This window comes from Atractosteus spatula (assembly GCF_055471065.1).
Source record: "Atractosteus spatula isolate fAtrSpa1 chromosome 26 unlocalized genomic scaffold, fAtrSpa1.hap1 SUPER_26_unloc_1, whole genome shotgun sequence".
NCBI classification, from domain to species: domain Eukaryota; kingdom Metazoa; phylum Chordata; class Actinopteri; order Semionotiformes; family Lepisosteidae; genus Atractosteus; species Atractosteus spatula.
Window position 1 is genome coordinate 2,274,130 of NW_028296644.1, and position 5,871 is coordinate 2,280,000.

A 5,871-nucleotide genomic window follows, 5' to 3' on the forward strand; every position below is an offset into this window, starting at 1 on the left:
CCACCGCTGGCTCCATTAACACCGCTTCCAGCTGTAAACTTTGTTTTTCCCTGTAGGTCACCCTCATCCGGGTACTGACCTGGCTCACAGCTTCTAAGATTCAGTGGGTTTTCAGTTGTGAGTTGAAAGGGGATGCAAGTGATGGAGCCGCTCGCTGCAAAAGCCACTGCATTGGCCGGGAATCGAACCCGGGCCTCCCGCGTGGCAGGTGAGAATTCTACCACTGAACCACCAATGCACACTGTGAAGGTTTACAAAAAAAATGCTTTTTTACCACTCTGTGCTGGATGTTGGGTCCCAAGGGAACTTCTGGACGAGTGAGAATTTTCTGCTATCAAAATTTGGTTTCGGAGACTTTTGGCAGCCTAGGTTGTCTCTCGCAGTGTTCAGGAATTGCATTCCGAAACTGAGTCAGATCAAAAGTTGTAAGAAAAGCACCTATGGTGTCGGTTCTAACAGCTTTATTGATTCAATGTTAAAGGCCGGAAATGGGGCACAAGACACGCGACCGCAAAAAGCGTCGCCATCTTCTTCCAGCTGCAAAATGCCGTTTGCGGACGCTGAAGCATTTCTTTCCAAGGCAGCGGGTACAAGCGATCTCGCGTTTTAAAACCACCAGAAAAAGCAGAAAGGCACTTTTCCTTGTTTGCGGCGGCACACGACGACGTGAGGAGGACACTGTAGTCGGCAGGATTCGAACCTGCGCAGGGAGACCCCAATGGATTTCTAGTCCATCGCCTTAACCACTCGGCCACGACTACAGAAAGCACCGCCATTGCTGCCTTCTTGCTACAATCTCACATGGATCGCGAGGCGCCGGCGGAAACCTTTTTCAAAGTCGTTCTCCATTAAAAAACAAAACCTTTCCAAAATACAAGCCTTGCAGACAGACACGCCTCAGAGGACTTAAGGGTGGCTTCATGTGGGAATGATAAAGTCTCCCCGTCCGGACAGGAAAATGGCACTTTGTTAGACACAAAGAAACAATCAACAACAGACAAATGTCCACAAGCATTTAAGAAGCCGCACCATGTTCTTGTTACAATCTCACATGGATCGCGAGACGCCGGCAGAAATCATTTTCAAAGTCGTTCTCCGTTAAAAAAAAAAAAACCTTTCCAAAATACAAACCTTGCAGACAGACACGCCTCAGAGGACTTAAGGGTTGCTTCATGTGGGAATGAAAAAGTCTCCCCGTCCGGACAGGAAAATGGCACTTTGTTAGACACAAAAAAACAATCAACAACAGACAAATGTCTACAAGCATTTTAGAAGCCGCACTTGAAATAGCTCTTACATTCGTGTTAGACGCAGGAATCGCCTTTTTATTGACGCTCTTACGGACGCCATGGAAAGCAAAACAAAGCAAAGCAGAGCAGAACAAAACGAACAAAATAAAACCCTCACGTCCTGCACTTGAATATAATGCCGTTACGTGCCGAAGCGGTATTGGACGTCATCCTAGCACTGCAACCCCGGGCGTACGGTATATGGGAACGAGCACAAGTCACGAATCGTCTCTAATCACTCCCTGCACTGTAAGGCGCCTTGAAGCGTGCACCCTCAACATTCATCTTTGCGCATCTGTGAAAGGTAAACTCTTGAGCAAACTCTGAACCAGACGCTCAAATTCCAGCTAGGATTAGGGGTAGCATTCCCACGCTACTTGAACACTTTGTTTACGCTCAGTGCTGGATTTTGGGAACTTTAGAACGAGTGGGACTTTTCTCCTATCTGTCAATTCGTTTTGTTTTGGAGACTCTTGGCTGTCTGTGTTGTATAGTGCAGCGTGAAGAAAACGTTTTCGAAAACTGTGCCGGCTCAAAAGTTGTAAGAAATCCTCTCCAGCTCTTTTAAGTCTCTTCAGTTTTGTCATTTAAAGTGAAACTAGATGTATAACTGGAGCCTCACTTATGCAAATGGTGAGGCTCCAGTTCGACATCTGGTTTCACTTTATATGACAGAAGTACGTCAGACTGCGCCGGACTGGGGGATCACTTCCGGTTATTTTTACCATCTTAAACATTTGAAATCCTCCCCTATGCAATTGTGACACTTCATCTAGGCTCCACCTAGGACACTCTTCAATCTTCCATCACTTCTCTCTTCTCCCGCAACACTCTCGTCTGTCGGCAGTATGTGGCGTCTTTGCATTACCACCAATCTCACCACAGCAAGAAAGCGACGGGTTTTGGCAAGAGAGGAGGAGACTGCCTGGCCCCAACGGGGAGCGATCCCGCGACCTTGGCTTTATTAGCACCACGCTCTAACCAACTGAGGTAACAGGCCTCGTGCCCGCTGTCTTCTCTGTGCTGCAAAAAATGGAATTCAGGGAAGTTTCTTTTGTCCTTTGAATAGAAAGCCCAGCGATTCAGTGTACGGGCTTTCTCGTACTGTTTAATGGTTCTTGTAACCCAAATCCTACACTGGCCTGAAGTGCCCCCCCATTTCACAGCATTTTCAGCTGATTTCAAATGTACCTAAAGGAGAAGCATTATTGAAGACCATCAATTACCAAGAGCTTTTGTCAAAGGTTTTGGTGGTCACTTTTAATGACCACAGAGAGCTATGACTCGGTTTTACATCTCATCCAAAAGACGGCGCCTTTTTACCACACAGCGTCTCCGTCACTATACTGGGGCATCGGGACCCGCACAAACCTCAGGGGGAGCGCCCCACCGCTGGCTCCATTAACACCGTTTCCAGCTGTAAGCTTTGCTTTTCCCTGTAGGTCACCCTCATCCGGGTACTGACCTGGCTCACAGCTTCTAAGCTTCAGTGGGTTTTCAGTTGCGAGTTGAAAGAGGATGCAAGTGATGGAGCCGCTCACTGAAAAAACCACTGCATTGGCCGGGAATCGAACCCGGGCCTCCCGTGTGGCAGGTGAGAATTCTACCACTGAACCACCAATGCACGCTGCAAAGGTCTCCAAAAAAGACGCTTTTTTACCACTCTGTGCTGGATGTTGGGTCCCAAGGGAACTTCTGGACGAGTGAGAATTTTCTGCTATCAAAATTTGGTTTCGGAGACTTTTGGCAGCCTAGGTTGTCTCTCGCAGTGTTCAGGAATTGCATTCCGAAACTGAGTCAGATCAAAAGTTGTAAGAAAAGCACCTATGGTGTCGGTTCTAACAGCTTTATTGATTCAATGTTAAAGGCCGGAAATGGGGCACAAGACACGCGACCGCAAAAAGCGTCGCCATCTGCTTCCAGCTGCAAAATGCCGTTTGCGGACGCTGAAGCATTTCTTTCCAAGGCAGCGGGTACAAGCGATCTCGCGTTTTAAAACCACCAGGAAAAGCAGAAAGGCACTTTTCCTTGCTTGCGCCGGCACACGACGACGTGAGGAGGACACCGTAGTCGGCAGGATTCGAACCTGCGCGGGGAGACCCCAATGGATTTCTAGTCCATCGCCTTAACCACTCGGCCACGACTACAGCAAGTGCCACCTTTGCTGCGTTCTTGCTACAATCTCACATGGATCGCGAGGCGCCGGCGGAAACCTTTTTCAAAGTCGTTCTCCATTAAAAAAAAAAACCTTTCCAAAATACAAGCCTTGCAGACAGACACGCCTCAGAGGACTTAAGGGTGGCTTCATGTGGGAATGATAAAGTCTCCCCGTCCGGACAGGAAAATGGCACTTTGTTAGACACAAAGAAACAATCAACAACAGACAAATGTCCACAAGCATTTAAGAAGCCGCACCATGTTCTTGCTACAATCTCACATGGATCGCGAGACGCCGGCGGAAATCTTTTTCAAAGTCATTCTCCGTTAAAAAAAAAAACCTTTCCAAAATACAAACCTTGCAGACAGACACGCCTCAGAGGACTTAAGGGTTGCTTCATGTGGGAATGAAAAAGTCTCCCCGTCCGGACAGGAAAATGGCACTTTGTTAGACACAAAAAAACAATCAACAACAGACAAATGTCTACAAGCATTTTAGAAGCCGCACTTGAAATAGCTCTTACATTCGTGTTAGACGCAGGAATCGCCTTTTTATTGACGCTCTTACGAACGCCATGGAAAGCAAAACAAAGCAAAGCAGAGCAGAACAAAACGAACAAAATAAAACCCTCACGTCCTGCACTTGAATATAATGCCGTTACGTGCCGAAGCGGTATTGGACGTCATCCTAGCACTGCAACCCGGGGCGTACGGTATATGGGAACGAGCACAAGTCACGAATCGTCTCTAATCACTCCCTGCACTGTAAGGCGCCTTGAAGCGTGCACCCTCAACATTCATCTTTGCGCATCTGTGAAAGGTAAACTCTTGAGCAAACTCTGAACCAGACGCTCAAACTCCAGCTAGGATTAGGGGTAGCATTCCCACGCTACTTGAACACTTTGTTTACGCTCAGTGCTGGATTTTGGGAACTTTAGAACGAGTGGGACTTTTCTCCTATCTGTCAATTCGTTTTGTTTTGGAGACTCTTGGCTGTCTGTGTTGTATAGTGCAGCGTGAAGAAAACGTTTTCGAAAACTGTGCCGGCTCAAAAGTTGTAAGAAATCCTCTCCAGCTCTTTTAAGTCTCTTCAGTTTTGTCATTTAAAGTGAAACTAGATGTATAACTGGAGCCTCACTTATGCAAATGGTGAGGCTCCAGTTCGACATCTGGTTTCACTTTATATGACAGAAGTACGTCAGACTGCGCCGGACTGGGGGATCACTTCCGGTTATTTTTACCATCTTAAACATTTGAAATCCTCCCCTATGCAATTGTGACACTTCATCTTGGCTCCACCTAGGACACTCTTCAATCTTCCATCACTTCTCTCTTCTCCCGCAACACTCTCGTCTGTCGGCAGTATGTGGCGTCTTTGCATTACCACCAATCTCACCACAGCAAGAAAGCGACGGGTTTTGGCAGGAGAAGAGGAGACTGCCTGGCCCGAGCGGGGAGCGATCCCGCGACCTTGGCGTTATTAGCACCACGCTCTAACCAACTGAGCTAACAGGCCTCGTGCCCGCTGTCCTCTCTGTGCTGCAAAAAATGGAATTCAGGGAAGTTTCTTTTGTCCTTTGAATAGAAAGCCCAGCGATTCAGTGTACGGGCTTTCTCGTACTGTTTAATGGTTCTTGTAACCCAAATCCTACACTGGCCTGAAGTGCCCCCCCATTTCACAGCATTTTCAGCTGATTTCAAATGTACCTAAAGGAGAAGCATTATTGAAGACCATCAATTACCAAGAGCTTTTGTCAAAGGTTTTGGTGGTCACTTTTAATGACCACAGAGAGCTATGACTCGGTTTTACATCTCATCCAAAAGACGGCGCCTTTTTACCACACAGCGTCTCCGTCACTATACTGGGGCATCGGGACCCGCACAGACCTCAGGGGGAGCGCCCCACCGCTGGCTCCATTAACACCGTTTCCAGCTGTAAGCTTCGCTTTTCCCTGTAGGTCACCCTCATCCGGGTACTGACCTGGCTCACAGCTTCTAAGCTTCAGTGGGTTTTCAGTTGCGAGTTGCGAGTTGAGCCGCTCACTGAAAAAACCACTGTATTGGCCGGGAATCGAACCCGGGCCTCCCGCGTGGCAGGCGAGAATTCTACCACTGAACCACCAATGCACGCTGCAAAGGTCTCCAAGAAAGACGCTTTTTTACCACTCTGTGCTGGATGTTGGGTCCCAAGGGAACTTCTGGACGAGTGAGAATTTTCTGCTATCAAAATTTGGTTTCGGAGACTTTTGGCAGCCTAGGTTGTCTCTCGCAGTGTTCAGGAATTGCATTCCGAAACTGAGTCAGATCAAAAGTTGTAAGAAAAGCACCTATGGTGTCGGTTCTAACAGCTTTATTGATTCAATGTTAAAGGCCGGAAATGGGGCACAAGACACGCGACCGCAAAAAGCGTCGCCATCTGCTTCCA

The 5,871-nt window shown here is 47.7% G+C and overlaps 3 non-coding genes across 3 annotated transcripts; all 3 read right to left on the reverse strand.

The window, feature by feature from the left end:
- Positions 1–679: 679 nt before the first annotated feature.
- On the reverse strand, positions 680–761 carry trnas-aga (transfer RNA serine (anticodon AGA)). Its single transcript has one exon. It is a non-coding gene; the product is annotated as a tRNA-Ser (tRNA).
- Positions 762–3,354: 2,593 nt separating this feature from the next.
- On the reverse strand, positions 3,355–3,436 carry trnas-aga (transfer RNA serine (anticodon AGA)). The gene has a single exon. It is a non-coding gene; the product is annotated as a tRNA-Ser (tRNA).
- A 2,066-nt stretch (positions 3,437–5,502) lies between these two features.
- Positions 5,503–5,573, reverse strand: trnag-gcc (transfer RNA glycine (anticodon GCC)). The gene has a single exon. It is a non-coding gene; the product is annotated as a tRNA-Gly (tRNA).
- Between the last annotated feature and the right edge of the window lie 298 nt (positions 5,574–5,871).